General features: G+C 42.8%; 1 protein-coding gene across 5 annotated transcripts in view; it reads right to left on the reverse strand.

Moving 5' to 3' along the window:
* The window catches only part of ERG (ETS transcription factor ERG), a 256,558-nt gene that overhangs the window by 217,891 nt on the left and 17,991 nt on the right, over positions 1 to 20,676 (reverse strand). The window lies entirely within an intron of this gene.

Below are 20,676 nucleotides of genomic sequence, written 5' to 3' on the forward strand. Positions count from 1 at the left end.
GAATTGATTTTTTTAATAAATTAAAAAATAGAGATTCTCAACCATTAAAATGTTCCCATAGCCCAGATTATAAGGATGCCACCAGCAGCTGGAATTATCAGGGACATCTGTGTAGTGGAAAATGTGTGGATTTTGGAGACAGAAAGATGTGGGTTCAAATGTGGACTCCACCATTCACTCTACTCCAAGGACAGGGCTTTCTGCCCGCCGGTCCAGGGCTAGGTCGAGTTTCCCATGGCAGATGTGGTCAGCGGCGGGAGGATGAGGTTGGGCACAGCAGGCTGGTAAATTTGGTCTGAAGAGCTTGGAAAGTAGAATCTGTTTGGAAGCTGCTTACACACACTGGCCTAAGCACAGGCTTGCTAAGTTAGAAGGACCTTAGACGTAGTCTAACATACTCCAACCCTGGCCTCCCAGAAAAGAGTTGAGGATGATACTGAGGGTTTTCACCATTTATTAAGAGAGCACAACCTATTGGAGGAATGATTTTAAAGATGCCCATTAGGTATCCAAGTAAGACGTCAAGTTGACAGTCGGACACAGGAATTTGAGTGTGGAGGGACGGTCAGGGATGGAGATTGTCGGAAGTCATCGGCACGTGGGTGGTATCGGAAGCCATGGGACTGGATGAGGCCACTCAGGGAGTAACAGACTAACCCTCTTCCGGGATAAACCAATTATGGCAGATTATTGTGGATTATTGTTTCAACTCTTGCTCCCTCGCTCCTATAATAGGATAATGCAGCTCCACTCACTGTCTTGTGACCTGCCCTCGCCTTCCATTGGGCAGAGTGTATTGGCCTCCCCATTAACTTTAGACTTGGCCATGTGACTTGCTTTGACGAACAAACATGGGTGAAAGTGAAAGGATGTCAGTTCTAGGTGGCAACTTTCAGAGCAATCACAGCTTTCTGCTGGCCCTTGAGCTTCTGCCTGCTGCCATGAGAAGAGAATGCCCCAGAGAGCTGCTGCCCCTTCAACCTGGAACCTAGAATGGAGCCCAGTCAAGCTCAGCTGAGCCCAGCTAAGCCACATCCGCCCTGCAGTCCTCTGAGTGAGGAATAAATGTTTGTTCTTATGAGCCACTGAGATATCTAGGGCTATTTGTTACTACAGCAAAAGCTGACTAATGCATAAATGAAACCTATCACCCCCAGTAGATGCCTCCAAAAAGCAGGGTCAGTCTACCTCAAAGATGCTAGGCCCCCAAGCCCAAGGGAGTTCCACGTTGCTGTGCAAGTTCAGACCAAGGCAAAGCTATGACATGGCCCAAGTTCACCCATGGAACTTCCAGACTTTGCTTAGGTGCTCTCCACCCGACTCCCCATGAGTGCCTCTCCCACGGCAAAAACCTGCTCTGAAGAAAGGTTCTGATGGGAGTCACTGTGGTAGCTCAGTGCAACAAACATTTGCAAGATCAACGAGTCAGGAGAGTTGCTTACAAACAAAGGTAAATACAGGCCAATCTTGGCCTTTGGTGGGTTGACATCCAGTCTACTCACTGCGTACATGAGACTGGGAAGTGACAGAGGGCAGAAGCTTCCTTGAATCTCCAGGTACACAAATCAATGACTGCTCTGGAGCCTGTGGGACTGTGGCTCCTGCCAGAGTGCACAGGTGCAGCCCCAGGTGTGCTGGGCCACAGGGAAGAAAGGTGGGCACATGCCAGCAGATGCCACCTCAGGACACCCCTGTCACAGGCCTGCAGTTCAGTAGGGGTACCTGTTATACCCTCATTTTAACCAAAATCTGGGCTTTTCATTCTTCACAAGTAAACACAACTCACCAAATAGCATTTGTCTTTGCATTCTGAGCCAGATCCATGGAGGAGACAGAAGGCTGGCTTATATCTAGGGAGATGAGACTCCACCATTCCTGAGTGAAAGGTTTACTAGGTCTCTTTCCATATCATATAGCTAACACACACACACACAGTTTGCATGAAGTAAACATAAAGGAAATGAAAACTAAGATTCAATTCTCTTGCAGTGCAGATTGGATAAAACGTAGAGAAGACTCATCAAATTTAAGATCTTTGTACATTATCTCTGAAATGCTCATCACGCCCAAAACATGATTTCATTTATCTCTTCACCTGTCAGGTAGCGTTTGAGGGTTCTCTCACCTCAACAATAGTAGCATGTTCTGCAGCATTACAGTGCAGCAGAGCTCTCCTATGTGTTAGTTTGTCTTATCCATTACCATAGCAAGGAAAGTCTAGACTCACACGTGTTCTTGTGAAATAAAGCACCTATGTTGCTTTCCACTGACAGCAAACATATGACCAAGGCATAGATTTTCATCTGCCTGGAGGAATTGAACTTGAAATCAATCTATACATTGGAGTCCCTTGACTTTGACACTCAAGAAGCACCATTCCCTAAATAAACGATGCAATCCATAACATTCAGCCATTAGATTTCTTAAAGGACATCTCCACTGTATCTTTGATAAAACACAATTCAAGCAGTAACTTCTTCCTGAGCAAATTTTTTACAATAATTTTTTGAAGCTCTCAGAGTTGTAGTAATCACGTATCAAATAAAAACATTCTTGAGATGTTTTTCATTTTGAATAGTGAAACTATTTGTTAAAGCATCTCAGCTTTCTTCATCCTTAGGCTATATTTGAAGCCTTGGACAAAAGCCCTGAGGAAAGCCAACCATGCAAATTAGAGGTCCTTACTCTGACCTTTGGGTCATCTCTGGCCATTCCCCACCGCCCATCCCATGGTCCAGCCTCCGTGAACCGTCTCCAGAAGGCATCAGGCACTGTGGCTGCATCCTTTGGCACATACTTCTTGAAACGCTCCTCCATACTCATCCCAGCTGACTTATGTTTGCCCTTTAGACTCAATCATGCACCAGCTCTTCTGAGAATCCATCCCTGACCCCCGTGAAATCGTGGAGGAAACACCCTTCCAGGAGTCCTCCCAGAGCACCTGTCTACCTCCATCCTAGTGTGGGCTTGGGAGCAGGGCTCTGCAACGAGACTACCTGGGTTTGAATCTCAGCTCCATCATTCGCTAGCCATGCAGCCTTGATATGATCCCTGATTCATTGAATTCAGTTTCATAGCCAAAATTGATGGTGAAGTGCTACAAACATTTGAAAACATACATTGGCAAATGAAACTAGCAAAACTTAAGCAGCGTTTTTACACACACAACCTTTTTGTAAAAAGCTCAAAACAAAAAAAATTAGTTGCGGGAAAGAGCATTAATCGAAAGAGCGACAGAAATAGAAAAAGTACTAAAAAAAGTATAAAAAATAACATTGATAAAAAAATAATGTTGGCTTTTAAAAACAAGCAACCTACTTTTTAAATGGGCAAAGGACTTGAACAGACATTTCTCCAAAGAAGATATGCAGATGGCCAATAAGCACATGAAAAGGTTTAACTTCACCAATCATTAGGGAAATGCAAATCAAAACCACAATGAGACACACCTCACACCCATCAGGATGGCTACTATCAAAACTACAGAAAAGAAGAGGTGTTGGTGAGACTGTAGAGAGATTGGAACCCTTGGGCATTACTGGTGGGAACGCAAAGTGGTACAGTCACTGTGGGAGAGTATATGGCAGCTCCTCAAGTTAAACACAGAATTATCATATGATCTAGCAATTCCACTTTTGAGAATATACACCAAAGCACCGAAAGCAGAGAATCAGCTACTTGTACACCAGTGTTCACAGCAGCACTATTCACAATAGCCAAAGGGTGGAAACAACCCAAGTGTCCATCAACAGATGAATGGATACACAACACGTAATAGAGACAAAAAATGTCATATTAGTCAGCCATAAAAAGGAATGAGATTCTGCTGCATGCTACAACATGGAAGGGCCTTGAAGACATTATGCCAAGTAAAATAAGCCAGACACGAAGACAAGTATTGTATGATCGTACTTATATGAGGCAGCTAGAACAGTCAAATCCATAGAGACAGAAAGTACAGTAGAGGTTCCAGGGGCTGGGGGGAGGGAGGACTGGGGAGTATTATGGACTGAATGTCTGTGTCCCCCAAAATTCATATGCTGACACCTTAACGTTCACGTGATGGCATTTGGACGGAGCCTTTGGGACGGGATGAGGTCTTGAGGATGGAGCCCTCAGGATGGGATTAGTGTTGTTATAAGAGACAAGAGAGAGCTTCCTTCTCTCTCTCTCTCCCTCTCTCTCTGCCATCTGAGGACACAGCAAGAAGGCAGCTGTCTGTCAGAAGGAAGAGGGCTCTCACCAGAACCCACCATGCTGACCCCATGATCCCCTACTTCCCAGCCCCTGGAACTGTGAGAAATAAAGGTCTGTTGTTTAAGCTGCCCGGTGCACAGTATTTTATTACAGCAGCCTGAACTGACTAAGACAGCGACTTATTGTTTAATAGGTACAGAGTTTCTATGTGTGACGATGAAAAAGTTCTGGAAATAGATAGTGGTGATGGTTGCACAACATTGTGCATCAAGGTATAGTGCATACCACTGAATTGCATGTGTAAAAGGTTAAAATGATGAATTTTATGTTAGGTATATTTCAACAGAATATACAAATTATTTTTAATAATGGTCGCTTAAACCATATCAAAATAGACATTTAAGGGCTGTTAAGATTATCAGAGACCCAGGCTCCTTCTGTCTTAAGGTTCTGCCACCTCAATATGCAGCGGCTTCTCTGTGACCCAAGATGGTTGCTCCAAGTCCAGCCATCACATCAACAAGCCAGCCGGTATAAAAGGGAAAGGAAAGGAGAAGGGCACACCCTTCTCTTTAAAGATTCTGCCTGGAAGTTCAGCTGCCTAGAAGTTGCACACGGCCCCTCTGCTTACGTTCTATTGGCCAGAACATAGTCACATGGCTGCACTCAGCTGCAAAGGAAGCTGAGAAATGTGGTCTTTGTTCTAGGCACCCATCTTCTCAGCTCACATTCAGTTCTGTGCCTGAGGAACAAAGAGAAGAATGAGGACTGACACACAACAAGCCAACTCTGCACAAGTTGAAAATCACCTTGCAAATGTTTCTTGGCACAAAGCTGCAAAATCTTCAAGGTTTTCTAGGATCACATGCAGAAAGAGGGAGCTTTAAGAACCAGCTGTGACCAAGAGGGTACTTCCTTCTCCAACAGGCTCACTTGGCAAGATACAAGGAATCCAGACCCTCATAGGGATTTGCAAGGCAGAGACAGCCTTTCACCATATATGCTGAGGAAGAAGCCCAGCTAAATGGAGAAGCATTGCAAGAAAAAAGAAAGAACAAGAAGAAAATTAAAAACAAAACAGATGAAGATAAAGGGTCACTTTCTTAATGCCTCATCCCATCTGTTTTGTAGAATTTGAAACACCTGGAATAATTGAATGCATAAAAGCACTTATAATCCAGGCTGCATTCAGCCTTAGCAGCAACCAGGAAGCACCACCGGCACATCCCTACCGTTTCAGGTGGGGAACAAACACTTGTGTGATCCAGGGTCATCCACCTCCCTCCGTCTGGAAAAAGATCCAGCCCCTTCAACACGTACCATTCCTTGCACTTTGTTTCCCACTAAGGTTGTCTTTGGTTGCAAATTTCACAGACCAAGTACATGGTTTCACATATTCACACAGTTATGACAGAGAATGGGAGTTCCTATGAGTCATAGAAGATTTGGTTAAAAAAAAATGGCATCAGAAACAATCAGTAACACTAAACGCCCACATGTCTCGTCTCTTTAAAGCACATTGGGGGAATTTTTGCTTTTAGTGGTAACTTAACATTCTGTTGCTGCTATATATGTCATTTCAGCAGAGACGAAATAGCTAACAGCCTGGGAAGACTTTTATAGCCCTCCATCCTTTTTAAGGGATGGCGTGGTCCCAATTTGACCTTCCTTTTACTACTTTCCTTTCCTTTGGACAAAATCCATGTAATTTTCAGTAATACTAGAATAACCCTAGTTACTGCGTATGCACACCTGATTCCCATGTCTTTTCCACCTTCCATTTTGGCAAAGATCTGTATGTAGAGGTAAAAAGCCCCCGCACCCCTCTCCTGACCTCCCGGTAGCCACAGCCCTCATCGCAACTCAGCCGTCCTCGCATCTCCTGTCTCCTGCCAGGTCCAACACCCCAAGTCAGGAAGCACTTCAGACCTGAGGCTTGCAAACAAAACCCTGTAGACAGTTCTAGAGGGTGTCCTGGCTTGGAAAATCCAGCCTAAATGGCTTCCGCGTGAATCATCATTCCATCAGCCCCACCGCTATAGAAAGTCATCTGTCAAGTTCTAAAACACTTTAAACCTTCCTTTATTTCCAGCATTTATTATCCATCTCATATTACAGCTTTTCACGGATGTCATCTCTAAAGGGACCACATATCCTAGTTTGTCTGAGACAGTTTTAGCTGGTGTGTTGTCAATACAATTATTCATTGTGTCTTCTTTTACTCCAAGTTTGGAAGAAAAATTATATGGACACCCAACTAATCTTTCAAATTTGTCTATAATCTCTTTGGTAACAGGAAAGACCCTGTCCTGATCACCTTTCCATTCTCCAAGGACCTGCATACAACACCTGGCCCAGGTAGGTACATGGTAGATATATGTGAAAGGGAGAGAGAGAGAGAGACAAAGAAAGAGAAAAAGAGAGAAAGAGAGAAAGGAAGGAAGAGGAAGAGGAAGAGAGAAACAAAGAGAGAGAAGGGAGGGAAGGAAGGAAAGACTCTCTTCTATTCCTCCTCTTGTTCAAAATCCAGTCATAAGCCCAATATTAGGAAGGGTATTAGAAAAAACTACTTGAAGGAACAGCATTCTCCCACATGGAACATGTACTCCCATAGGGAAGGATATGAGACATGGTCACAAAGCTAGACTCCACAGCTGCATGTCCAGATTCAAATTTTGATTCTATATGACTAGCTATGCTATCTATATAGTATACTCCTATATGACTATCCACCTACCTGCATGACTTTGAACAAGCCAACCAACCTTTCTTTGCTCCATTTCCTTATCCATAAAATGGGTGTAGTAAAATGCCTCCCCATATACAAATCACCAACAAGCATATGAAAAGATGCTGAATATCACTAATCACCAGAAAAATGCAAATCGAAACCACAATGAGATGCCACCTCATCCCATTAGGATGGCTACTACAAAACAAACTTTAAAAAAAAAAAAACAGAAAAGAACATGTGTTGATGAAGATGTGGAGAAACTTAAATCCTGTACACTGTTGGTGGGATTGTAAAATGGTGCAAACGCTATGGAAAACAGTATGGAGGTTCCTCAAAAAATTAAACATAGAATTACCACAGGACCCACTAAGTCCTCTTCTGGGTGTGTACCCAAAAGAACTGAAAGCAAGATCTCGAAGAGTTACTTGCACCCCCACGTTCATAGTAGCATCATTCACTAGCCAGGAGGCGGAAGCAACCCAATGTCCATCAACAGATAAATGGACAAAGAAAATGTGGTATATACATAAAATGGAATACTATTTAGCCTTAAAAAAGAAGGAAATCCTGTCACATTGTACAACATGGATGAACCTTGAGGACATGATGCTGAGTGATATAAGCCAGTCACAGAAGAACAAACACTGCGTGCCTCCACTTATATGAGGGACCTAGAGCACTCAAATTCATGGAGACAGGAAGTAGAACCGTGGGTACCAGGGGCTGGGGGAAGGGAGCAATGGGGAGATGTTTAATGAGGACAGAGTTTCAGATTTGCAAGGTGAAAAGATTCTGGAGACCTGCTTCACAACAACGTCAATATACTTACCACTACTAAACCGGACACTTTAAAATGGTTAAGAAGGGCAATTTTATATTATGTGTTTTTTACCACAATAAAAAAAAAAAACATAAAAACATGCCTCCCTATAGGGATGTCATATGGATTAAATCATTTCACATGCATAAAGCCTAGAACACTGGCAAGCACAGAGTGAATGTTTCATAAACACCAGCTTTGTCAAACAATCCACAGACTCAGTTCCACGTGACATCAATGTGTGTGAATTATTTTAGGTTTGGTTTGATGTCTTTTTCTTTGGGGTTTTCTCTCCTTGTTTTTTTTTTTTTTTTTGTCTTCTCAATTTTCTGTATCATATATTGCTTTCTAAGGTCAAACTGTTTTAAAAGCTTCACACATTCTACTTTAAATTCATTTATTATTAGGACAACAATAAAAGTATAAAATGAACTTTTAAAGAAAAATATCACCCACAACTTCTTCAGTTTTATAATATACAATTTTCAGTTTGGGATTATTTTATTTGTTTTGATTTTTTAAGGGCCCTCCTACTTACTGAGTGAAAGGGACTTGACTTGGTGGCAGTTGGTACCAAAAGAGACACAATTGTTTCCAAAGGCAGTATGATAGGCTGCTCTGAAGCCAACACAGTCAAAAGAAGCATAGAGCCCAGACCACAAAATATAGTGGTCCCATATTTCTTAGGGACTATCCTGGACATAACTTTCCAAGAAAAACATTTATTAAAAATAATATTACAACTAGGATATACAACTATGTACTGGGGCTTTGGGGAGAAAAAAAAAGAGGAAGATTGGCAACAGATGTTAGCTCAGGGCCAATCTTCCTCACCAAAAAAAAATCATAATAATAAATCCATATAAATAAAGGCAATATATGATAACTCTAAACATACCATATGAAATAGGGTAAAAAGAACTCGTTGTGTTTTGTCTGCAAAAGAGAAGTTTAAGGAAATACTCTTTTGAAATATATGAAGGTCAGTCAAATATTCATTTATTCATTTGTTCAGTTTTGAAATTATTCAAAATATATTCGTTGTAAGATTTCTAGGAACCAGGCAACGTGCTAGAGGTTAAAAGTACCAATCGTGAGCAAAAACAGCCACTTTATTGTGTTATCCTAGAAGGTAAAAGTAGGCACGACCAAGGAGACATATTTAAGGTCAGTCTAAGGAAGGAGATGCTGACAAACGGAAGTATCCTGTGATGGAAAGGGCTATGTAGTGAGGGAGTGATTTTCCCGTCCCTGGGATTATGCAGGGAGAGCCATATGAGCATTAAGAAGGCCACGAAGAAACTTCTGCACTAGGCTTTAAATACCCCATGTACATAACAATCCACCCCTCCTCCACCCAGAAACTCTATGAAATCCAGTTTGAAAGCACACTGAGCGGAGAGAAAGCCCAGACACTCAGAGCAACTTCAGAATAGAGTGCCTAGAAAACTTCGCTACTGACTTCACATGATGACCCAAACAAAGACCTAAAATGATACAGACCTATACTGAATTGCAACATTTATTATCTCACAAACAATCAGCTCCCTTGGCAAGGATGCATATTGATGATCCATTATTAGAATCTCCATTTTGATTATAATAGCACAGCATTTTACCTGGAGATAGTTTCCTTTCCTCACAAATTTCATTCTAGCTTTGAAAAATATCATGAAGATAATCCCTAAAACTTGGAAGCAACCCAGATGTCCTTCAGTAGGTGAATGGACACACAAGCTGTGTTCCACCCATACTATGGAATATTATTCAGCAACAAAAAAAAAAAATGAGCTAGCAAACTACAAAAGATATGAAGGAATCTTAAATGCATATCACTAAGTGAAAGAAGCCAATTAAAAAAGGCTACATACTGTGTGACTCCAACTATATGAGATTCTAGAAAAGACAAAACTACAGAGACAGTAAACAGGTCACTGTTTGCCATCAGTTCAGGGGGATGGGGTGGCATTGAAATGGTGGAGCACAGGGGATTTTTAGGGCAGTGAAACTATTCAGTATGATACTGTAATGGTGCATACATGTCATTTTACATTTGTCAAAACCCATAGAGTACACAACACAAAGAGTGAATCCTAATGTAAACGATGGGCTTTAGCTAATAACGATGTATCAATATTGGCTCATCAATTATAATAAATGTGCCATACTTAAAAAAACACAAAAAAACTACACTGAGATAGCAAAAGAAAAGAAAATTAGTAGATAAATAGATAAATAGTGAGTAATTAAATGAAAAAAATCCCAGGGAAACTTCACGAGCTTGTCTTCCTTTAAGGAAAAGAAAAGTTCTCATTTCTAAAACTCAAAAATTACTACAAAAGAATTCAATGTGACATTTTTAAAGCACAATTATTGGGTATAAAATACAAGATGACGACACACAACTTTGCAGTGACCTTTCTGCACTGAGGTATGGTCAACTGTAGAGTTGAAAGCTGAGCTGTACACATTTGGCGTCACGGTGACAGAGATCCCCTCTGGCTATTGCCACATATGTTCAAATGTGGTTGACCCCAGCATGACTAAAGCTGGAATGAGATGCAGGAAATAAGATACTGGACTGGGGACCCTGCTTTGCCCATCACTAGTTCTGCAATATTGGGCAAGTGACTCTTACAGGTGTCTATTTTCTCAGACAAGAAATGAACAGAATAGACCAGATAGTGGCTTTCATACTGGCCTCCAATGGACGAGGGGGTCTGGGTACAGTGTGGGTGGTGGGACAGGGAAGGGCAAAAGGGAATTGGCTTCCACCAAAAGAGTTCCACTCTTTTGGGGGGAGGCATTACTTATTGGGCTTTTATGTACAATTTTATTTAAACAAAGGGCTCCTCAACTAAAAAATATTTTTTTTAAAGAGACATCTGGTTCCTTTTCCCTGAAGGTATTTGCTGAAGCCAAGGAATGAAGCACCTGTGGGAGAGGAGCAGATGAAAGCTGGAAATACAAAAACTCTAGCAAATCTTTTTTTCATTTCAAAGGGGATTATCGAGGGAGGAATGTACTTTGGCTCCTGTAAACCATCCAGTATCTCATCTCCCACCTTGGCCATTGCTGCAATTCTACAGGATGTTATCCAACAGGTTCCTCTCCCGTTCCAACGGCATAAAGGGAAAGAGTTCTACTTGGATGACTGGGACCTCATGTTTGGAGGGATGAGTGGGCAATTCTGGGTAATCTCCCCACTTAGAAAGAAGCAAATGTTTATTCAAAATTATTTATTAGGTAATAAGACAAACTATCAAAAAGGAAAGAGGTAAACACCCATTATAGTTTACCTACAAGAGTCACTGACTGTTAAGTTACAAGAACCTTTAAATGAGGAGGGAAATAAAGCCACAGAGAGGAAAGATGTTGTGGAACGTTATGCAATAGGAGGTAGATTGGGGGTCCAAAGCTGCTCCTGCCAGTGACAATCTATTCTAAATTAAGATCTAGATGAAGATCCTTCTGCTCAGCCACCAGCTTCTCTTTGTTTGCTAGTCAGTGCCAAAAAGGCATCTCAGATTCCTTGCCTTCCCAGACTTCACAGTGTCCTGAAGGGTGCACCTGCACATCTATGTGTTCATGTGAATGTGCTTGTCATTGTGCGTCTGTGTGCCTTTCTGTTGAAGCTCACAAAAGAAACTGACCTACCTGCCAATTGGCAAATGGGACTTGACTGAATAAAGAAATACTTCATTCAGAGCTTAAGAAACAACCATGTGGATTTCTTCCTATGATCAAAATTTGAGTGTTCAAAATGGTCTTTCCATTTATTTGGACTCAATTCTTTGAAAGATACCACATGTAATGGAAAGAACTCGCACATTGGCACAGACCCTGCACATTAATTTCTAATGACCTTAGAAAGTGACTTAACATCTCTGAGTTCAGTTTCCTCAATTTAAAATGAGGATAAAAATGTTCATTCTGTAAGGTTGTTGTGACGATGTGCTAGTGTATACAGGGACCTAAGAAGGAGCAGCTACCATTATGTTAATATTATTAATGATTTTAATTACTGGTGTAATTAACAATGATAGAAGATCTTTAAATAATTCCATTGTTTTCAACTTACTGTACTATCAAGCTCATGTGGTACCTTATTGACTTGCTTTGTGCTCAGTCTTGTATTCTCCAGGTCTTTTTTCAATGTGTGGTGTTATTTGTCCATTTTACATCGTGTCTCTTCACAGGTTTTGTGTGTGTGTGTTTGTGTGTGCATGTGTGTACACATGTGTATGTTCCAACAGGAGTTCCTACTTGCCATCAGAAGTTATCTCTTCTGGAATCTATATAAGGAAAGCAAGACATTCAGGACAGAGAAATGTTAACTGAGTGGATTCCAGACCAGGAGACTTCTCATTCTGTTCATACCCATGAACACAACTGCCTGGCTATCAGAGAAAACAAAGGTCTGAACAGTAAGGGATGGAACACGTCACACACCACTGTGGAAATGCTGGGCAGGGCAGGGGAGGGGTGATCTGGAGAAGGGGGCTTGGCTCACGGCACTCTGCAGAGAGAAGAGACCCAAGCGGAACTGGAGGCTTTCCCCAGCATTGGCAGTGGAGGTCTTAGAGGTTGCAGGGAAAAGCCCTTCCCTCCTTGAGGACAGTGCTGTGGTCCGAGTCTCAGCCTCCAGATGAGCCAGCCTGGGTCCAATGTCCAGCTCAGCCACTTCTCCCCCTGAGACCTTGGGCGAGTCACTCAGTGATCCCAAGCCTCAGGGCCCTCCTCTGTGAGTTGGGAATCACAGGTCTTCCCCCACTGGGTTGTTGTGAGGGTTGATGAGTTAACACAGGTAACGTCTGTCACCATCAGCATCCTATAAATGTTGGCTTTACGGGATCGTGTATTCAGCTTGCCTGAACCTAGCCCTTCCCACTCACAGCTATTGTAATCCATGGTGAAATGTGGCCCTTATCCATGAAGACGTGCAACCTACGTCACCTCTAAAACATAACGAGTCCCATTTTTACAATGGCAGGTTAAACCCACGAGCTTACGTCGAGAATAATATCACAAGAAGTAGAAACCCAGCAAGACAGAGGGAAAAAGAGCAGACAACAGCCTGTGAGAGAGATCCACGAAGTCTGGAAGACGAGAAGCAAATGAGTGAGGGGCAGCTGATAAAGGCATCAACAGAGGAGGGAGCCAGTGCAGGGAAAGGCAATTCTCACCAGGGAATCCCAGAGAAGTTCAGATGTCTGAGTGCCCCCAGCACCTGGAGGGGAGAGCGAGGCGCGGCACGGGCCGGAAAATGTGAGAGCATAACAGTCTGTGTAAGGAGCAATTCAAGTGCCCCTCACTCCTCCACCGCCATCGCCTTTCTGACCCAGTGCAGCCAGGTAATTACTGACCCACGCACCGGCAGGCAATTGGAGGTCCCCTCCTCAGAGACATTGGGAACCCCAGGCTCTACAGAATGTGGGAAGGAGGCACTGAATTGAATAGGAGAATTAAATGAATGGTGAGACACACTCCTCCAGGATCTTCTCTCTCCTTGACCCTCAGAACACTGCACCAGGCTCCGACAGCCCCACCCTCACTCCACTGCCCTCCCCATGGCCGAGGACTGCAGGATTCCTCTCTGAGATAACGACCAGCCCCAAAGAAAGAGCTGCAGAGATGGCCGCTGCTGCTCCCCAATGCCACAGTCAGGCCCCCAGCTCTGTCATGGCACACGCTCCAGCCAGCATCCCCACCTGGGCACACGCTCAAGACCTAGTGACTCGTTCTCAACATGAGCAAGCATCCAAGGACCACGAGACACGAGAAAAACTTCCCACGCGAGAGACTCACCCAAAACCAACAAACGGAAACAAACAAACAAACCCAAAAAAAGACGCCAGGAAGCAGAAAAGACATTTTAACTTTAAAAGAACTGTCCTTCACAGACAAAGAGAACTGATTGGTGGATACCAGGGGAAAGGGGGGCTGGAGGGGTGGGCACACAGGGTGAAGTGGTGCACCTACAACATGACTGACAATAATGTACAACTGAAATTTCACAATGTTGTAAACTATCATAATCTTAATAAAAAGTTAAAAAAAAAAAACTGTCCTTAAGATGCGGGAGATAAGAATAGATTCTGCATCCATTAAAAAAAAAGCCAAAAATAAAAAATCAGGGAAGAGATTTGACACCTAATTAATAAGAGTTCCAAGAGCAGCACACATTTGAAAAAGTAGGGGAAAATTATCAAAGAAATAATACGGGAAAACTTGCCACAACTGAAAGGCATGAACTTCTAGAGAGAAAGGGCTCCCTGAGCGCCCAACGCAGTAAAAGAAGGCGGCCCTCCCCAGGCACATCGCCGTGAAACTCCAGGACACCAGGAATAAAGAGAAAAACCTAAAAACGTTCAGAGAGATGAAAGGCAAACCAGGAGGGTATGAAGCACTACTTTGCAAATCACAAGGGACCACGCCAGGAAGAAAGCTGACGGGATGAGGCTGAGGCGCGAGTCCAGCACACCAGCATCCCCAGCATGCCAGAGGACGAAGACGCAGGGACAACAGCGTGCCGGGAAGCAGCCAGCTCAGCTGGAGCCTGAGAACACGGGGCTCCCAAGGGTCTCCCTCTCGCCCTCCCTCCAAAAACCTGAGAGGTCACCAAATGCATCCCACCAGCCTGAGCAGAGATGCCAGTCCTGCTAAGGAATTCAGAGGGGTCTTATTAATAAATACACGGGAAAACTAAGGCAACACTCAAATCCCAGTTATTAAGTCTGGACAAAGACAAAATGTCATCACAGCTCACCACATGGCTCACCTCTAAGTAACATTTACATTCTTCTAATGTTACAGGTGAATATTAACTTAACTAACAGTGCTGTTTAACTACATGGAAGGATGGAGGAACAGGAGATGGATGGAGGGGCATGAGCTGAACTGTCTCACCTTCCTTAAGAAAATCAACAGTGACCAAATTGAAAACTCCTGATGGAGCAGCATGAGCCCAAGACTGAAAAACATGGAGGTCAACGACAGGAGAACAGCTAAGAGGAGAGGAGTTACCTCTGGGAAGGTGTAGGGCAGAGAACTACTGTTAGTCATTACACGCCCAGAAATACTATTTGACTTTTAAAACCATGTGTTTGCATTATTTTGAGAAAAAATAACAATTACATTAGAAAAGAGATAAAATATGTAAGGGACCCTCCTAGTGAATAAACTAAAGAATGGATGGACACGCAGATTCCTGAGGATGGGCTAGGAGTCTAGACAAGGCACAAAGCTTGGTCCTGCAGGACTGTCACATGCTCATCACTGGGGCTGTGGCATCCGCCCTGCGGTCTGACCAAAGCCCTATGGGGAGAAAGAGGCACTCAGTACCTCCTCTTTATTATTTTAGTAACACGCCCATTTGTTTATTTAGGCCATGTGACAATACAAAAAAAAACTAAGAAAAAGCCAAACAGCTCCGTGGTAGTTATCTGGTGTTATACAAACCTCTTCCCCAAATCCACGTGCAAATTTTTTCATTCTTCACCTTTTAAAAGCCTTAAAGCTTAAAGTGCAAATTAACTTTTTTAAAAAAGGGGAGCTAGCCCCATGTAGTGGTTAAGTTCCGCACACTCTGCTTGAGCGGACCTGGTTCATGGGTTCGGATCCTGGGCACGGACATACACCACCTGTCAGCCGTGCTGTAGTGGCAACCCAGATATAAAGTGGAGGAAGACTGGCACAGATGTTAGCTCAGGGCTAATCTTCCTCAGCAAAAAATAAAAAAGTTCTGACTGGCAATTTGGTAGCATAGATCAAAAGATTAAAGACATATACCCTTGATCCCACAATTCCACTTGTAGGAATACATCCTAGGGGCCGGTCCAGTGGCATAGTTTGCATAGGTTAAGTTTGCACGCTCCACTTCGGTGGTCTGGGGTTCACTGGTTTGGATCCTGTGGGTGGACCTACACACCACTCATCAAGCCATGCTTTGGCAGCATCCCACATAGAAGAACTAGAAGGACTTACAACTAGGATACACAACTATGCACTGGTGCTTTGGGGCGGGGGGGACGAGGAAGATTGGCAACAGATGTCAGCTCAGGGCCAATCTTGCTCACCAAAAAAAAAAAAAAAAGGAATGTACTCTAGTCTTCGGTAAATTCTACAGCATGGTTTACTACAGTGATTTTTCAACCCTAAGAGTAGGTGACAATACTATTCCTGGGCCTCTCCTCCAAGACAGCCTGACCTGCTTGGTCTGTGATAGGGCCTGGGTGTCTATAATCTGCAGCCAAGATTGAGAACTCTTGGCTTATAATAAAGAAAACTGGAAACAACCTCAATACTCAGCAGAGAGGACTGGTGAATCCATCACAATAGGGCCACGTGATGGAATCCTAGACAGTCTTAAAATAATGTGGCAGAAAAAAGATATTTCATTAAGCATATTCATTGACATGGACAGGTATTTACAATGTGCTATTAAGTAAAAAAACAGGTTATAAAAGTGTGTATGTGATATGATCCACATTTGAAAAAAAGCATATATAAAATAATCACCAATATTCTGGAACCAAATGCGTCATTGTCAGCAGCTATAATGTCTGAGAGTGGAAAGATTTCATTGAAATAATTTTGTTTATCCGTATGTTCTAATATTTCCACAATGAACAAAGTGTTATAGATACTACCTTCGACAGTTCAAAATGCTTAGACACATCACTTGGACGTTCTAAATCTTTTAACACTGTTCGTATAGATTTCGGCTCACACCCCACCCCCATTACAACTAATAAATCTATACATACATACATACCCCCAATTCTCCCAGGAGTTTTTTGGGGTACACTACTCCCTGCCAAATCTCCAGAGTGAAAAATAACTTCCCCAGTCTCTTCAATAAATGGTGCTGGGAAAACTGGACAGCCACACGCAAAAGAGTGAAAGTAGACCATTCCCTTACACCATGCACAAAAATCAACTCAAAATGGATCAGAGACTTGAAGGTAAGACCTGAAACCATGAAACTTCTAGAAGAAAATATAGGCAGTGCACTCTTCAACATCAGTCTTAGAAGCATCTTTTGGACACCATGTCTACTTAGGCAAGGGAAACAAAAGAAAAAATAAACAAATAGGACTACATCAGTCTAAAGAGTTTCTGCAAGGCAAAGGAAACCAGGAACAAAACAAAAAGACAATCCACCAACTGGGAGAATATATTTGCAAATCATATATCCGACAAGGAGTTAATCTCCAAATATATAAAGAACTCATTCAACTCAACAACAAAAAAACAAACAACTCAATCAAAAAAGGGGCAGGGGATATGAACAGATATTTTTCCAAAGAAGATATACAGATGGCCAACAGGCATGTGAAAGATGTTCAACATCACTAATTATTAAGGAAATGCAAGTTAAAATTACAATGAGATATCACCTTACACCTGTTAGAATGGCCATAATTACCAAGACAAAAAACAACAAACGTTAGGGAGAAAAGGGAGCCCTCATATACTGCTGGTGGGAATGGAAACTGGTGCAGCCACTATGGAAAACAATATGGAGATTTCTCAAAAGATTAAAAATAGAAATACCATATGACCCAGCCATCCCACTACTGAGTATTTAGCCAAAGAACTTGAGATCAACAATTCAGAGACTTATGCACCCCTATGCTCATTGCAGCATTATTCACCATAGCCAAGATGTGGAAGCAATCCAGGTGCCCATCAACAGATGAATGGATAAAGAAGATGTGGTATACATATACAATGGAATACTACTCAGCCATAAGGAAAGAAAAAATCATCCCATTCGCAACAACATGGATGGGCCTTGAGGGTATTATGTTAAGTGAAATAAGCCAGACAACGGAGAAAACAAACACCACATGATTTCACTCATATGTGGAAGATAAATAAACACATGGACAAAGAGATCAGATTAGTGGTTACCAGGGCGAAGGGGGTTAGGGGTGGGCATAAGTGATAAAGGGGCACATACATATGGTGACTGACAAATAATAATGTACAAGTGAAATTTCACAATGTTGTAAACCATTATGACCACATTAAAATAATAACAAAAAATAATAATAACCTTCCCATAGGTTTCATCTTTCCTTGGTAGGTAATAAAGTTTGGCTGCCTCAAACCCAGAATATTCTTGTAACATCGTTACACCCACTGACCTTCTAAATTCTCCTTCACAAATGTCCGAGGGATGAGAAGGGAGTTGTTGTTACTGTAATAATATCAGGAAACCAGCGACTGGATTTGTGACTGTGAGAAAGACAATGAGAAAGCACACCTCCCAATGTCCCACATTCCAGCCCCGCTAAACCATTCAGCATCATTAGCGGAAGGTATCAGGGCACTGAAGAGAGGAGGGGCAGGAAAGCCTAATTCAAATAGAGATTCAGAACATGTATGTGTTTGCCTGTGAAGCTCCCAATACGAGGAAGAGGCTGAGTTACAGATCACAGTGTATGGACCACCTGGAGGACACAGCCCCTCGTGTTCTCAGCAAAGATGGCAGAGGTGCCATCACCTTCCTCCTTCATTTCACCCACTCTTTTCTCGATCTCCCCTTCCCTTATTCTTTGCATCAAAGTTGTCCACTAAAAGGAACCAAGTGAGCCACAGAGTTCTAAATAGCTATCTTCAGAAGTTTTTGAAACAAGATGAAAGCCGTCAGAGAATGAAAACCAAATCCCAAATACGTAAGAAAAAGGCTTTAACACGTGGCGCAGTACGAACCGTCTGCTCCCCAGGTCCAGCCTCTCGCCAGCTAGTAGCAACCAGGCAGGACACTGGAGCAAGCAGGAAATCTAAAATTAGGTTTTACTACCTATAATGGAGGATTTATGGGATGGTTTAATTGGTAGTCTCAGGACTAAAACCTGAAGTGGGGGAACAAAAACATCTTTCTGGACATACCCGGTGAGCCCACATGCACTCCTTGAACCTCACCTACAGCCCGTGGAGGCGCAGGTCTGCAGGGGACAGGGCGAGGACGCAATTCTTCCTTCTTCTAACCTTGACGCGTGCCGGAGCCAAGAACACGGTAGTCCTTGGTTCTTTTATTTAAGAGGCAAAATGGTTTCTTATGGTGGAATAGGTCTTCAGACCACACACAGAAATCCAGGTGTTCTGAAGAACAAAAGAACCCTTTCGATTCAGTCCTCTCCTGAAATATCCCAAACCACAAGAACACACTCAAAAGGTCGAAAGAAGATTGGACTCAAACGTGAATATATTGGTCTGCACCGGTGTCTTGCTATTTTCAGTGCAGGCAAGATCATTTGAAAATTTTCCCAGTACCATTTTTGATGAATAGAAGGGATAGTCAAATTGGGTGTTTATGTAAAGTCCACATGTTCAGAGAGATTCTAAGTAAATATGAGAAAACAACAACAAATGATGGCTTGAGCAGTGTGTTGGCTGGTGGTGTGGGGCAGGGTCACAAACCCTCCATCGGTCCCCTGCTGGGGTGACTCACAGCCAAGTGCCCACAGAAACCTCCCACTGCCAAGGATGTGGAGAGCCGGGGTCTCCAGGGACCAGCTGAACCGCACACAGTCCCTTCTGCTCACCCTTTGCCCTTTCCGTCCCACCAGCTCAACAAATGTTAGTGGAGTTTTGGTCGTCTTCCCTGAAGGGTCTTTCTTTCCATCCCCACTCTCTCCCCTCTCCGGATGGCACCCCTGGATCCACCGTGGAGTCGGAGACGCCAGCCTGAGCTAAGGCCAAAGCAGACCGAGAGGAGTGAAAAAGCTGGGACGGTGACTGGCTTTCGGACTCCAGTGAAAACTGTGGCTCCACTGATGAGGGTGGCACTCGGTCTGGAAGCCAGCGCAGCAATATTCTTACTGAGGAGACGAATCCCTTATAAAGAAGCTTCCGTTTATTACAACACACTGCAAGAAGATGGGAAGACATCCTTGCTTTTAAAAATGGTATTTTCTGGGGCCGGCCCCATGGCCGAGTGGTTAAATTCATGCGCTCCGCTTCGGCGGCCCAGGGTTTCACTGGTTCGGATCCTGGGCGCGGACCTAGCACCATTCATCAGACTATGCCGAGGTGGCATCCCACATAGCACAACCAGAATATACAACTATGTACCATGGGGCTTTGGGGAGAAGAAGAAGGAAAAAAAAAAAGAAGATTGGCAACAGATGTTAGCTCAGGTGCCAATCTTTTAAAAAGAAAAATGATATTTTCTTAAAGAGGATTTTCAAGTTTCCAAGGATAAAAGCACTTTCCCTAGGTCCCACGGGTAGGCTGTGGTTTCTGAGCGCACCGGAGCCTTCTCAGACACTGACCACAGGAGCCTGAGTCTGCAGAAGCCCCGTGTAAGGAGATCAGCTTATAACTCAGGCATTTTCTACCTGAGCAGTTGGCAGTCCAGTGAAATTTGGTCCAACTGGGGTCCTCCTCAGATTCTTTGAACGTGGTCGAAGGAAGAGACAACTTTTCCTGAATTCTAGGCTCTGGTGACAAGGTTATCACAATATTTATAGAATTATTGTAAATATTGTAATATATGTATGTATATAATATCTGTATGTGTATAATACATGTAATATAATAATATATAGTAATAGATTATATGTATATATGTACACACATATATACACATATATATGTAATAGATGTTACAGCTTACATCTATTAAAAAATTTGTGGGGAAAATACGCCATGCAAAATTCATATTAAATAAAATGGAGCCAAGCAATGAAACAACTCTGAAATGGCCTAAGAAACTAAAAGGTATTTGACATTTACTTTTTTCGGGTACACGCACGGACTTCATGTCATCATTGACCCTGGTTGCTTAAGATCATCAATGTTTTCTCAATTCCTGGACTGTTTTATAGTCAACAGACCCAATTATTAAGTTCAAAGGGAATACCCTAAAAAAGGCAGAGCAGAATCAGTCAGTGTCGGCAAGACCTGCAGA

This window comes from Equus przewalskii, chromosome 27 (genome assembly GCF_037783145.1).
Source record: "Equus przewalskii isolate Varuska chromosome 27, EquPr2, whole genome shotgun sequence".
In the NCBI taxonomy this organism is placed as follows: Eukaryota; Metazoa; Chordata; class Mammalia; order Perissodactyla; family Equidae; genus Equus; species Equus przewalskii.